This window comes from Danio rerio, chromosome 17, assembly GCF_049306965.1.
Source record: "Danio rerio strain Tuebingen ecotype United States chromosome 17, GRCz12tu, whole genome shotgun sequence".
NCBI lineage: Eukaryota > Metazoa > Chordata > Actinopteri > Cypriniformes > Danionidae > Danio > Danio rerio.
In genome coordinates this window covers 53,781,176-53,797,174 of record NC_133192.1, presented here as the reverse complement: position 1 = coordinate 53,797,174, position 15,999 = coordinate 53,781,176, and the positions used below count along the sequence as shown (strand labels likewise).

Sequence of the window (15,999 nt, the reverse complement as noted above, 5' to 3'; positions counted from 1 at the left end):
ATGGACTACACTTCTTCCTATAAACAGACTCCTGCCAGCTAACCCTTATTCTCCCTCTCGCTAAGCTCCCACTCGCTGTTTTAAAGTGACAAATGTAAGCTTTGAAGCGGAGCCATGGATTCGATTCTTGTTCTTCCTGGCATCCCACTGGCCAGCTGCATGGAGAGTGACTGTGGGCTTCCCTGGCGTCTAACTCTTGGATGAAATGTGGGCTAGCCGTGAGATGTTCAGAGGGATTAAAATAAAGTAAAAGGCTAACAGTTCAATTTGTTGTGCATGTGTGGACCAACATCCAGATGATGAAAACTCCATTCATGTTGAGCATTAAGGCCTACTAATCTAAAGAGACATGCTCTGTCCAGTGTTGAATAAGTTACTTCAGTAAAGTAATTAATAACCAGTTAACTTGTTCAAACTGTATTCTATGTCTGAAAAGTAACTTAGGGTGCTTTCACATCTGTAGTTCGCTTCATTTGGTACGGACCAAGGGCAATAAATGATACATTGTTGCATTTTCTGCCGTCTTTGGGTCGGTTTATATGCAGTTATCTGACAAAATCCACATCTCTCATTGGCCAGATATTGTTGAACACATTTCTTAATCTAATTATTGATTGGTTAGAATTCATGTGCGGGAAAATGCAACAAAACTGGCAGACACAAAATGTCGTTTTTACTCTGGAGGGATGACTGCGCTGACTGATTGTATTTCTTCTTTAGACAAACTAAAAATTGAGAATGAAGCGCGTCCGCAGCTGGAAAACAGTGTTTAATGCATCGCTCGTCACTTCAGGAGGAGGCGTGAATTAATTTAGCTAAACTGCGACATGGTCATCTTGCGGAAATATTACCAACGATCCATCAGGTAATGTTTTCCCCTCTCTCTCACTGTGTTGGTTAAGCGCCGTCAACAAATATTTTTCCTCCATATCCCATAATGCACAGCGCATTGGCCTACAGCAGCTGGGTTAGTTCAAAAGGCGCAGTACTTTTTGGGGTTGAACCTGTTTTAGTACGGATCATATTCTCACCACAAACGAACCCCTCCAGGGTTCTTTGAAAGCGTAGCAAGACCACCTCTTCAAGCAGGTCTCGGTACGCTTTTTTGGTCCGCTTTTGGTGCACACTCAAGTTTGATTGCTGCATTCTCACCTGCCCAAACGAACCGCACCAAAAGGGAAAACGAACTCTAGTGCGATTCAAACGAACTAAATAAGGCAGGTGTGAAAGCACACTTAATTATTCAATTACTTAGTTTAAAACTACTTAAAATCCTCTTAAATCTCAATGCATAAACAATACACACTAAATGTAATAATTTCAATTTGAGCCAAATAGGAGCTTTTAAATATATTAAGAGGTAAAACTTTAATAATTATACATAACAAAACAAGAAAACATTTCAAAGTAATGATACAATATTTCATAAATACCTTATAATGACAAATATCTGACTCAAGTCATTGTTTGTTAAGAATGTTCAATAAGCTTGATAAATTTTGACTTTTGTAGTTGACCAATAGTTGAAAAATATAATTATTCTGAAAAATATACCTGTATAACAACAACAGCCACAAAAACCACACACACACACACACACACACACACACACAAAAAAAAAGATTAGTTTCTCAATTGATTTATACAGAACTGTTGAATTGATGCACAGTATTAAAGGCAAGTACATTAGAAGTAACTGTAATTAAATGACCTAAGACATTAAAGTGCATTTGAGGTAAAAAATATTATTCCTCCTGAAATTAAAATAATACTTTTCAAATGTTGTGATGTTAAACATACCAAGAACATTTTCACAGTGTTTCCTACGTATATACAGCAGGGAAATAAGTGTTGACCACATCACCGTTTTTCTCTGAAAAACTTCATTCTTGAGGTGCTGTTGACTTGAAATTGTCACCAGTTGCTAGTAACAACAGAATAAATCTATATATATATATATATATATATGCTAATAAAACAAACCAAATTTGTTTACAAATGAAGTTATTTGTAATAAAATGAAATAACAGTGAGGAAAAGTATTGAATACCTGAAAAATTGAAGGTGTAGAAAGGCAGAAAAAGACCAGACAGCAGCTGAAATCTTTGAGTAATTCTTCAACTCTCTGCCCTTTGTCAGTGTAATTTAATATTAGCTTCTTCAGTCCAAAATCTACATTATCAGAACGATGAAGATGAAACTAGAGTGAACATTTCAGCAAGACAATGATCCAAAGCACAGGCTAGGAAACTCTCAAAGGCTTTTAGAGGAAGAAAATCAAGCTGTAGAATGGCCCAGCCAATCACCTGACTTGAATCCAATAGAAAATACAAAATGAAGATCAAATTTGATAGACGAGACCCACAGAGAGCCAACACAATTTATCCTAGTGTCATTTCATTGTTATTACACGTAGCTAATTTTTCCGATTTTTTAAACGTTTGTATTATTTGGGTTTTTACCAAAATCAGGTTCAATTTCTTGTTAACAGCTTCTTTAGAAATAGTATTCCCAGAAAAATAAAAAAATAAAAAAAATAATTAAAAAATGTTTCACTTTTTTTTTTTTTTCCCCGCTGTATGTATTGTTCTTCTGTGAAAAGTCTGGGGATTTAAAAGCAGTCTTACATAAACAAACAAACAAACAAACAAACAAACAATTAAACAAATACATAATATTAGATATATTAAAATAATATATTTTATAAAAATAATTTAATATATTATAAAATAAAATATTACAAGAAAAAAAGTATCAAATAGCTTACCTATCTATCCTGACTTGCTTAGTTAACATTGAGCCTTTAAAATTGGACTTTATGCTGAATACAGCCTGCATAACAAGTATAATAGTATTATGCATTGTCAAAATAAAACTAGTTATTAAAATTGGTTTATAAAATTGTTTAAAATGTGTTGAAAATTATTTTTAAACAACATAAAAATAAAAATAAAATAAAATAATATATATATATATATATATATATATATATATATATATATATATATATATATATATGTATATGTATATATATATATATATATATATATATATATATATATATATATATATATATATATATATATATATATGTATATGTATATATATATATATATATATATATATATATATATATATATATATATGTATATGTATATATATATATATATATGTATATATATATATATGTATATGTATATATATGTGTATATATGTGTGTATATATATACATATATATATATATATATATATATATATATATATATATATATATATATATATATATATATATATATATATATATATAAATTTCTTTTTTTTCAGTTTATTTTTTTATTTTTTTTTTACTTCAACTGTCATTTCTTTTTTTCCCAACAAAAATTTAATCTTATTACAGTAACTAGCTACTTTGTAACCAATGTCCCATTTTCACTGAGTTGCACGGTATGTTTCGGTATGTTTTTATGACTGTTTCCACTGTTAAAAGGCACCAAAAAGCAAACCGTACCACTTATGGGTACCTTTTTGAAAGGTATTGGTTTGTGTTGGTTTACAGAAATACACACACAAGCCAGTAGAATGAAAACAAAGGAACCAGCATTTTTAAATACATAGCCAAGAAATTACACAGTGATACTATATACATATTTAAACCAGCGATAGTCGACCCGAGACAGCCACAAAGCCAAGAAGACCCGTTATTTTCCTGTTTTTGTTTTACGATGACGTCTAAAAGCGTGAGCAGTTTCACTTTCTCCAGACTTACGCCGCGCATCTATATATTTAAAATAACAAACTTCTTGAGCTGATGATAATAACCTGCGAGTGATTATTGAAGTGCTTCTAACATCCAATCCGTTCAGAAACTGACAAACGCCAGAGTGATGCTCAAAAAAAACAAAGGAGCGAATGATTCTTTCAGCAACCTTAAACATGAACAAACAGCCATGTTTAACTATTATCATCACCCTTTGGACTATTATGAACTCTGAATGAAGGAAATACTTATAACAGCTCATGTTTTTCATGATTTTCTCCATAAAACAAGAATATGAAGGAGCTTAGCATTTTTGTTTCCCCTCTAAATCCCTAACTGCTGTTGAAAAACTTTTTAATTAGTTCTGCAAGTTCATCTCACCAACAGCAGGTCTATCGTAGTGTGGCAAAACTAAACAAATGCTGCTGGGAAATCAACCATTTCAAGACTTTTTTCGCCGTTTCCACTGTCAAAAGGTACTAACAGTGAAACGTAGCATAGCATACCACTTTTTGGGTACCCTTTTGAAAGGGTACCTAGCAAGACAAAAGGACACTAAAAGGCGAAGCAAGACTCGCAGCTGAACGCTATTGGTTTACAGAGATACATCTCTAGTGCACATGCTACCGGCTCCAGACCTAGGGGAATCTGAACCGGCACAAGCCAAATCACGCACAAAACTGTGAATGATAAGACAGACACGTTTTAGCATTGCTCAAGTGCAGCTTAATATGACAATGATAATTACTTTTTTAAAGCTAACACTTTGTACACGGTGTTCCAGACTCAATGCAATGTAATTAGATTTCCTATGTGAACAAAAGGCATTAATACATAAAAAAAAATAAAAAATAAATACTTCATACACTCGAATACACTTCTTAGAATACAGTATTGGTCTTACTTTGAGATACTGAAGTACTATTACAAGAATTATTAAAATAATAAATTTCTTACCCCATCTACTGTATAACTACTTGTATAAATGCATAAATGATGCTAATCGTTATAATTAAATCAAAGTAACATTCTCTTTCACACCATTTCCAAATTACATCAACATTTATTTTAACAGTTATTAATATATTTAAGAGAAATACAAACAATATAGAACTGAATAAATTTCCCTTTTACTCATTTAATAACCTTAAGTTATTTAGAAATCAACTTATGATGTTTTAAAACCCAAAATCCAGCATTAAAACATTAAACTCTTACTATCACTTATTTATACTCAAATTGAATATTTTATGGGACAGCGATATGCTTTCACAAACATTTTAGAAGAGAATCACTGCAAAAATATACACCATATTAACTTAATCTGGGTGACATTCATAACAAATGTAACAATTAGATAACATGGTGTTTAGAAAATGATCTAATGCATATTTCTGAATGCATACATCGCTACATGCTCCATTCACATCACTTCAGTTAACCTTTAGCTAATCATTAGCTTCCACTGCTTTTGCTAACCACGAGTGGCTACCATCTAATTAAACCAAAAATGAATCAATTTATTGAACTAACACCTTCTTGCATATTTTCCGAACATTTCTTTAAAGTAAAGATGATAAATATTTCACACAGACCATTTTAAATGAGTGTTTATCCATAGCTTTGAATGATAAGGAGACACACATTATAGCATTGCTCGAGTGCAGTTTAATATGACCTCTTAGGTAACCCACTAATACGCCACACTGCCCTCTAAGGAGTGGTGGTGAAATAAATGAATCATTTCATTCACTCATAAGAACTAGAACAGGAACTTTTTCTTTTTAACACATTATGTAAAATAATTTCCCTTCATCCATCACATACACAAGCCAGTAGAATGAAAACAAAGGAACCAGCATTTTTAAATTCACAGCCGAGACATTACACCGCAATACTATATTCCGCTGTCGCCACTGGCTTGCATGGTTCAGGATCTGAAAAGCTACTTATCGATGAATTTGCTCTTCAGTATTTGGACTCTCAGTAATGATTTCAAACCACACTGAACTGAGCTAAACTGAACTGAACTTAAACACTAAAAACTGAACTACCCTGATCCAGTTGCTATGACCATTTATGTGAAGCTGCTTTGACACAATCTACATTGTAAAAGCGCTATACAAATAAAGCTAAAGCTGAATTGAACATATAATAACAAGCCATGGTTGACTCAAGCTCAAGCGAACCTGGTTGTCATCTTGATGAACAGCCACAAAGCCAATAAGAACAATATTTGTCGTTTCCTGTTTCTGTTTTACGAAGACGTCTCAAAGCATGAGCGATTTCACTTTCTCCAGAGAGCTCACGTGCCCTCGCCATGCATCTATAATTTAAATAGCGAACTTGTGCTGATAACTTGCGCATGATTTTTGAAATGCTTCTGACATCCGATTCTTTCAGCAACCTACAACATGAATAAACTGCCATGTTTAACTATTATCATCACTTTTTGGACTATTATGAACTTGGCATGACGGAAATACTTATATATGTTCATATATCCACTGCGGAATCTCAACTCTTTTATTGTAGAGAAAGTTATTCTTAAGACCTTTTACAATTAATTTATTGAAAGTATTTTGTCCATTTCCTTTATTTGCTGGTTTGCTTCACTGTCAAAAAAAAAAAAAAAAACAAGAATCGTCTTCAAGGCATTGTTAATGTGTACTCCAAACTTTTAGCAGTTCTCCTGCAAAGTCTGGCTTATAATTGAAGATGGCACATAAAATACTAGGAGACAGCACACACCCCTTGAGCAGATATTTAGAGTGGATGCCTCTTGGGCTACGTTTAAGGACAATAAGATATTCTACAAATCGTTATAAATGTACTTTTGTGCCTGAAGCAATTCGGTTACATAATAAATGTAGTTAATCGATGGATCATTAGCATTATTTATTGTTATTGATTTGTGTGTGTGTGTGTGTGTGTGTACTTGATGTTAAGTGTTGGTGTTTATTGTGTTAAGTGTTATTCTTGTTATAAATGAAGCACCTCCATGCCAGTATGAATTGCCCCAAGGTGATTAATAAAGTTTTAAACTAAAACTAAGCTGAACTAAATATGTTGCATTAATTTATTTTAGTGCTGTCAATCGATTAAAAAAAATAACTAATTAATCGCACCTTTATCGCGATTAAATCGCATTTAAAATACTGAAACTTGTAATTTTGGCTATTTAAATGTAAAATTATTGTAAACGCAAGAAAAAAATATTTAAATTCAAAATTTAATTGGTTAATAGAATTTTTGTTTAACTTGTAACCCAGATTCCTTTATGTAAACAACATACCCACAATAAACCATCAAGATCCTGGCTTTACAGCCATATTTATTACAGAAATTTAAACACAGGCATGTTAATGACATTTAAAATTGAAAACAATCAATGTCAATGAAGAAAACATTGATTTCCATGTTATATTCTAAGTGGACTGCAAAAAAAAAAAGCCAAAATACAGGAATTGCAGATATGGAAAATGAAAAATTATAATAATAAACTATAGAATACAAACTGTTGCACTCATTGTAAAGTTTTATTGCTGTGAGTTGAGAACATTAGTTATAGAGTAGAAACAATTTGCTTAATCCTCCTTTACATTCATCCGGTTGCTAAGACTAGGAGTATCCCGCAAGTGCACAGAGACTCCCAAATGCCCGCAAATGAATGATAATTTCTTGCAAACCGGTCGTTAAATACATTGCACAACCCTCTCGCCCCTACTCTGATACGTCGCTCACTCCACCCCTGACACCCCTCAATGGGCCTGACACAGACACACACACAGACACACACACAACGCGCTGCAGACGTTTTGGCCCCAACGGCCTTCCATACTGGAGCGACTCCCCTCAGATTCAACACGCATGATCACGTTCATCAAATTTGCTTAAACTAAGCGTCCTAAAGTATTACTGTATTTCACAAGGATTCTGACACAACAACGCAAAGCATATGCTTTCGTTGCGTTTAATGAGGAAACACGCTAAACTTGGAGGGCTCATGCTGAAAGGCAGAGTAATGCCCTGTCTTTGACAGCTAGCGACTTCACCAGAGACGTTCGTAGTACATTCAGATAAGACATATACTCCATATTTTAATATGAAGATAATACTCTTATTAAAATTCTACCGTGTAGCCTTAAAAGGAACCTTACCTTAAAGGAACACCGAGTCACGAAATGCGGAGGATTTTCTTTCTGTTCGCCATGCGGTATCAACTTACAACAGAAGTCAAAAGTTAAAAATGAAACACCTGAAATTGCATGGAACTCTGGATAACCTGTGATGCAACTAATTGTTTTATACTGGAACTTGCCTTCAAAAAGTGCTTCCTTGGTCTTATCCACATTTATTGCATGTTGAACACACGTCTACCAAAACAGGAAGTAAAAAAAACCTGCAACTGCGTTAATTTTTTTAAACACGTTAATTATTTAAAATTAATCGCATGCGTTAACGCGTTAATTTTGACAGCGCTAATTTATTTATTATTATATAATTGCAGACATTACAGTAGGCTTTTTCGCACTCATCACTCATCCTAATCATTGATCTGCAGTTATAATCAACTTTTGTTCATAGAAAGGTTAGTAATACACAATTATATACAAGTATTTATGTGTACAAAGCATCTGTTTTGTGAGAAGTGCATCTCATTTGATATGTGAATGACCCATACGGCTTTACTTTGAAATTTCCTTGAGCAAGAATGAGATCAACTGTTTCTGTCGTACACCATGGTACACCTCATACCATTGGTACCTTTTTGGCAGTGAAAATGCAAGCCTGATAAAGGTGACCCGTACCAACCCGTAACCTACAGTATTGTTCCACTTAGTAGAAACAGGCTATTATTACACCCAACACCGGTCCTGTCAAACAGCTCATATTTTTCTTGATTTTCTCCAATCAAACACATGAAGAATATGAAGCAGCTTAGCATTTTTGTCGCCCCTCTAAATCCCTAACTGCTGCCGAAAAACTTTTCAATTAGTTCTGCAAGTTCATCTCACCAACAGCAGGTCTACCGTAGTGTGGCAGAACTAAAGAAATGCTGCTGGGAAATCAACCACTTCACTAAGAATTTTCTCTAACAGTCAAACACTTTTAATGCTGCAGTTGTCTTGGAAAAAAATAAAAAATAAAAAGTTACCTTGACAGAATCAAGAAGAAAATATTTAATTGAATGCCTCTTGGGTAATATGCTTCTCTTAGGGATTCCATGCTGCGAGACTGACTGGCAAACTGCCTCGTCCAGGGACTCACTTGATTACTCAATGGGAACGGAGCCACATTCGTCCGATCCTCCTTTAATCACAGGTTGGCTATGTGAGCTGGGACAAGTCCGTTAATCCCCCGCAAATCTGTTTTTGTTAGGAAGGCCTCGAAATGCAATTATCATGCTTGCTGTGATGCTCCGGTACCAGATATGGCATATCTCCGGCAGCTATACGTGACCACAGTTCCAGTTCTTTGACTTTGGCTCTCTCGTCGTCTTGGAAATTGAGAAGCACTTCAGTTCGAAATTGATTTTAGCATAGGGTATCTCAGAACAAGCTATGCGGTTTGCCAGGAGATTCCAAAAAAAAAAACAATAGCAAGCCAATGTTTTCTTGTGTGCCAAATTACAGGTCAGGATCTTTCATTGTATGCCTGCATTGAAAGTGATGGTGGAGGACAGGGGTGTTTTGGAGAGATTTTATGTTTCAAGGGCTATGCGGTTTGCAATTATTACACTCAAGCCTTTATGAATAATTCTTTGCGAATACTTGATCATTATTATTTGTTTTAGTAAATGTCAACCCATTATAGACAAACAAACAGTCTGAACTTCTGCTGGAAACTCTGAGATGTGGTCTTGATTTCACATTCTGATTGGAACCACTTGTCCTTTTTTCACAGTTCTATTTTTATACATATTTTTCACGAAACACTTCTACAGCAAACCACACTCAAAAAATAAATAAATCAAATAAATCTGCTGCTTGTTCAAAGTACTTAATTAAAATAAGCTTAAACAGCTATGTTTTTTGGGGACAACTTAATTGTTTCATGTTCAATACACTTACATTTGTTATTGAGTAACTGCTGCTTGTTCAAACTACTAACTCAAATACGCTAAAACAACAAGTCTTGGGTTTTTTGGGGACAACTTAATTGTTTTATACTCACTCCACTAAAATTGGTAAAACAATTAAGTTTAACTTAATCTAATTTGGTGTGGACAACATGAAGGAATATTGTGAAACCTATCATTTTTTACAGCGTACACACACGCATGCACACACACACACACAACACCAAATTTTCTTAATTATTCTGCTTTAAGCTAGTCCACTTTCAGCTTCTTATTCCGCTGATTATCACCCAAAACATATTGTCAGAAAGGATTAATGGACTTTATTAGATCATCATCTTCATCCTCTCCTTCCTTTGTTTTTATTTATTTTGGATTAATGTTGAATAAGATCAGTTAAATTGAATTTCTGTCCTTTTTTCTACTCTCCTTCGGTGAATATTATTCGCTTTAATGAGACCCTCCAGGATTTCGTATCAACAAAAAAAAAAAAACAGATTTTTGCAACTAAAATGAGAAAATTGCAGCAAACTTGGCGGCATTTCTTTTATCACTTTGCTGTGAACATATATACAAACTTTATGCATCTTTTGACCTTGAGAACCATTGATCTATATAATTTATATAAAGGAAACACTGAGAGAAACAGAGATAAATCATATAATGCTTTATCATATTTGAAAACAATTTAAATAGTTTGAAAAATCATCCATGTTGTTTTATGGCTAATTGAAGACATTAATGAAATGATGCAGAGCGTGTTTGCTTATGTGTGCATGGGCTTGTGCATCTGTGTGAGTGGCTGCATGTCTGTGATAGACAAAGAAGGATATGCTTCTGACGACAGATGCACATTGTTAACAATTTTGATAAATTACACTGTATTTAACTGTAATATGAACTGTAGGACAGTTAAGTTGCATTGTGAACATTACTACATTTACCCTAAAGATATACAGGACTGTAAATACATAAACGATAAGAAAGATAAATGTAAATACTGCACTATTATTTTTTTTACTGTAAATAATTTACATGAAGTTACTTGCAAACTGCTGCCAGTAAGTTACTGTAGATTCTACAGGAAATTGTAAACCGCAGCAGTATCAGTATCAGCTGATCACTTACCTCTGTGTGGATGGCTTTCCCGTTGTTACCAGTTTGTTCAGTGACTTGCCGTGTACGTCGACAGACTTGAGCAGAGCAGAGTTGACCGCAAAGACGTGGTTCAAGTCTGGTGAAGAACAGTTCCAGAAAGCACTTAAACAAAGGCAAAACATAAAATAAACAAGTAAATAACAGGGTAAAAACTTGGTACAATCTGAAAACATGGTAAAAATAGAACATGAGGGCTTTTCTGCGAAAGGGGGAGGGATTAAACAAGCTTATTAGACATTTAAAAAGCGAGCGATTGCTCCATGTTTTAAATTTCTGTCCAAAGAGGTCATGTTTTGATCCTCGATTGCTTTTACGCAGTCAAGTGACACGATTTTGCAGGTCAGAGTTCATCAAGCTTGAACTTTGCACTACAGCAACCTGCGAAACTTGACGCATGACCCTGCATTTCCGGTCTTATGCATTCGGTTGCATATGAATGAAAGTTTATAGGAGGAAAAGCCCAGTGTGATTGCAGCTTTAGGTTTACGAAAGGTGGTGCATGGGTCAACCGGTGCTTTTGAAAACTATTGTTTTAGGCAAGGAGGTGGACGGTCGGTCAGTCAACAGCAGCCTCTGGTAGATTAAAGAGTACCTGTTATACATTAAAAAGGGTCATTTTTTGTTTTAAAGGGTCTCCAACAACAGGCTGATATGCATGCATGGTCGAAACCAATTTTATCTTCTTATAATTTGCATTTTTTTGTACCTAATTATCCCAGCGACTCCAAACTCCCGTAATCTCAAACACCTCCCCTGGCATTTTGGTATGGTCTGTGAAACCCCTGAGTTGGCAACATTGGTATAGGATCTGATTGCACGGACCACCCGAAACATAGTAGTTAACTTACTAAGACCACAATACACAGTACCCCTGAACCTAGCCCCTGGTCTCCAGGAGAGCATTTAAGCAGTGCAGTTAAACACCAGCAAACTGCTCCATACTTAACCATGACACACATTCAGTAATTATCCACACAGCAGCAAAAGCTGAACTATTTTGAACCTTGACTGTCGCACGAGTGTAAATCCGTAAACAAAGCAGTAAGTGTTGAATTTTCAACGTGGCTTTAGATATGATATGAGAATATAAAGAGTTAACCAGATACAGAACAAGCGGTTACAAGTAAAAAAAAAAAAAAAAAAACATGATTAAATACATAATTTGCAAGTTTAAGAAAACAAGGAGGAAACCATTTTAATCACTTTTACTTACACTTGTGAAATGGAGGAAGTAACTGATCCATGAACTTTGTACTGATAAAGTTCCTGTCAAGCTCTGACAAAGTCCCACACATCAATATTCTTTTCTGATCCTTCATTTAACAAATGTCCGACAAATCCACTTGTTATAAGCGTGTAGAATGTAAAAGCATTCGTCTAAAAAATGACGGGAACAGCACATAATGCTGAGGTATCTTTGCAAAAAAAAAAAAAAAAAAAAAAAACCCTCAACCACCGACTTTTCAGTTTCATCTTTGGGTAGAAAAAGATAACACTAACTCTACCCTCACACTTCCAATAATATCCAGCTGAGCACAGCTTCTTCATGACTTCACAACCGGAATCTGCTACAGTGTTTGTCTTACTCTTTTTCTTTGCTACTGTTTGTTGGCGGGGCCGCAGGTTTCAATTTTCCCAGGTTTGCTTGCGCAACAATTGTGCAGGGCTTTTGTTTTGTATCAATGTCACACCGAAACGGCTAAAGGCTCGGAGTCGACTCTTTTATAGATAAATCGATAGTTTTACACAGTCCACTTTCAGATTTATGACCTAGATGGATATTTCACTTCACTTACATGAAAGAGAGTTCATGAAAGAGAGTTACACACTACATGAAAGGTCATTTTCGAAAACCCATAATAGGGACTCTTTAATGCAAGTGTAGCAGGCGCAAATGGCACTCACAAGAGAAATTTGAGATCTGAAAAAGCATACACAACAGCTTCTGGTGGATTCTCAAACAAAATGCAAAATGCAAAAAAAAAAAAAAAAAAAACTCCCGGGACATATTTCACGCTCTCCAAAAATGTATACAGTGGTACACATTCATTATGAGCCTGGATTGCAATATATACAAGTTTAGTGATTGATACGACTCAAATGGCCTACAATGGTCAGCATCTGAAGTGGGAAAACATTTCAAAGTTGTTCTAAAGCTATTGAACAACACCTGTTCTTGTCCTAGGATGACATTGAAAAAAAAAAAATTTATTATGCTTTTGTATGTAAAAAAATGCAGAGTATATATATATATATATATATATATATATATATATATATATATATATATATATATATATATATATATATATATATATATATATATATATATAAAGGATCAATTTCAGCTTAAATGTCTGACAAATTACCAGTTTAATTTTCTTTCGCAATCTCGGAAGACGCAGAAATTATCTCCGGAGGTCAGAGAGAGAGAGTTTTCTGATTAGCCACTTCTGATTACGTATCTTCTAGCCCAATAGAACAGACACCTGGCTTGACTGGCACTTTCTTGACTCAGTTAGTGATCATCAGTAGAGGTTCAAACACATTCCAATGCTGAGACTTTTTCAAAAGCCTCAACGCCTCTCTTTTATTCTCCTCGTTATGCATTCAAAATGAAGAGTGTGAGCCCTGATTGGGACCGTAGCTCTGTAAAATAATGCATAGTTCTCAGGGAAGTGTTTGTACTTCATCTCACATCTTGAAGGCAGCATTTCAAGCTAAGATTCTTAGCTTTTATTTTGCTCTCTGATCTCTGATGTTAATTACATTAAGTGGAAAGGTCAGAAGATCACATCATTTACAGTCAAACAATTTGATGATTTGCAGATGATGGACAGAATATGGTTTGCTCATCACAAGAAACAGGTGTCAGATTTAACCTATTCATCTAATTGCTTCTAAGCTATTGTAAGGTAATGTAATGTCATTAATCCACATAGGGAAATTGATTTGCAGTATTATCATCAGGTGTGTAATACACAAAATATGACATCATACAACACAATATCATAAAAACAACAACAACAACAACAACAACAACAAAATAAAAAAGCAGACTAGCTGATTTCATAGTGATTTACTACTGTTTAAAATGCATATTACTTGTGGTATATACATAAATCAATAAACCTTTGTTCTGTTTTAATACCTGAGGCAAGCACAATCTCCACTCTGATGAAAATAATTCAAATGCGGATCTGAGAGGATGTTTTGAATCAGCCATGATTCTTCCTATCTTTCTTATTATACTCTGTCTAAACCTGTTCAAGGCTCAACACTGAAGTACCAAACTGTTTAATAGCTATAATTTATATATTCTGAAAACACTTTTTTGGAGTCTCAGTAGTTTTACTATATTAGCTAAAGGCAATCAATCAATCAATCAGCCAACCAATCAAATCAATCCCAACCAAGCAACTCCCAAAACCCCCCCCCCCAAAAAAAATAAAAAAAAAGGAGGCGTGGCCCCCAACCCCACCCCTAAAACCAACCATCATTGGGTGATGAGAAAATTGTACTAAATTGTGCAGGTTAGATCACACAAGTTAACACAAATCAGCCACTAACTCAAAAAGTTACGACTTGCCTTGATATTGCGTTGATGAAACTCATAAAGGTTTATAATAGTGGTCGACCGTTATTCATTACTCTATTCTAAAAGTTGGTTTGGGAGCTGGGTCTATTTTGAGCAAGCTATAATGACTTTCACCTTGATATATATGCGCGGATGTATACCTGACGGGTGAACCGTCTGACAAAAGAGTGCCCTTCTGAATCAAATCAGCAGGATGCCTGACTTTAACTGTAATTTCACTTTAAAATTTCACTTTAACTCACGAACATTTCATTCATCCTCTGTGACAAACTGGGGTATAAGACGCAAATGAGGAGTAAGGACTGGTAAGAGTGTTATGGAATTTAATAACGTATGCCAAATGGAGAAAAAAAAAAAAAAAAAAAAAACCTACACATTTCGGTATGTGTGTGTGTGTGTGTGTGTGTGTGTGTGTGTGTGTGTGTGTGTGTGTGTGTGCGCAATCCTTTACTGACAGCCTAGTGTGGATCTTGTCAGAAAATATGGCGAAAGGTCGGAAGTGTTTACTTCAATAATGCCACTAATATCTGCATACTCCAAATGTCTTAATTCCATTTCTGTTCAGCTCTGTTATGACTTTAGTCAGATTGAGGTGATCAAAAGTCACTGTTTTTAGCTTATGTAGGCCTACAGTTCAAAATTGATGTTTAACTGAATAAACAGTTAGTAAACACAAGTACATCACATTGAACATTATTTATTTTCATCACCAATTATCATAGTAGAACAGTTTCTCAAGCTGTTTGTGATGCATTTTGGAAACAGGAGATGAGCCCCAGGTCTAATGCGCCACCCGGCTTAAGAAACCCGTTCTCAAAGACTTACTATTTGGGTAGCACACATATTCTGAATGCTTTCGGCAAAATTCAAACGAGCCATTTAAATCTAGATTTAAAAAAAATAAAAATCTATGCCCACCTATAGTTAATAACCACTCAAGGCAGAGTAAAAAAAAAAAAAAAAAAAAACAGATAACCAACGCACATAACAGTCTCTTTTTCTGCTCAGTACAACACTACATTCTCCATCCCATTTTGCTCTATTTATTTATTTTTTTGCACATAAGCCAATTGCACTAGGCACTTTTTGCATAATGAGCACAATTAAAAACAAAACAAAACAAAAAAAAACACTGTACATTGTTTACATCGGTTTCATTACTCAAATCAGGTTTATATATTGTTTACTTTCATAGATATTTATATACTTACATTTTATAATCATACTTCAGTCACTTCTGTGCATATATGTGTATTTATGTGTATGTTGTGTATGATGTGTATGTTGTGTGTATGACTTCACTGTGGACGGCAAAGTAAGAATCTCATTGTACAGGGAGACGCGTTTCCTTACTGTGCACATGACAATAAACAGTTGAATTGAATTGAATTAAATAGTGAGTAG

The 15,999-nt window shown here is 34.6% G+C and overlaps 1 protein-coding gene and 2 long non-coding RNA genes across 4 annotated transcripts in view; 2 read left to right on the top strand and 1 right to left on the bottom strand.

Annotated features, from left to right (window-relative positions):
• alk (ALK receptor tyrosine kinase) overlaps positions 1-15,999 on the top strand; it is an 860,059-nt gene that overhangs the window by 147,496 nt on the left and 696,564 nt on the right. The gene's annotated exons all lie outside the window — the stretch shown is intronic.
• The window catches only part of LOC141378383 (uncharacterized), a 228,406-nt gene that overhangs the window by 166,740 nt on the left and 45,667 nt on the right, over positions 1-15,999 (bottom strand). Inside the window, exon 3 of the long non-coding RNA XR_012392877.1 lies at positions 10,968-11,099. This is a non-coding gene — a long non-coding RNA (uncharacterized lncRNA). The remainder of the gene's footprint in view (positions 1-10,967; positions 11,100-15,999) is intronic.
• On the top strand, positions 3,347-7,216 carry LOC141378385 (uncharacterized). Its single transcript, XR_012392879.1, has 2 exons — positions 3,347-4,242; positions 5,896-7,216. It is a non-coding gene; the product is annotated as an uncharacterized lncRNA (long non-coding RNA).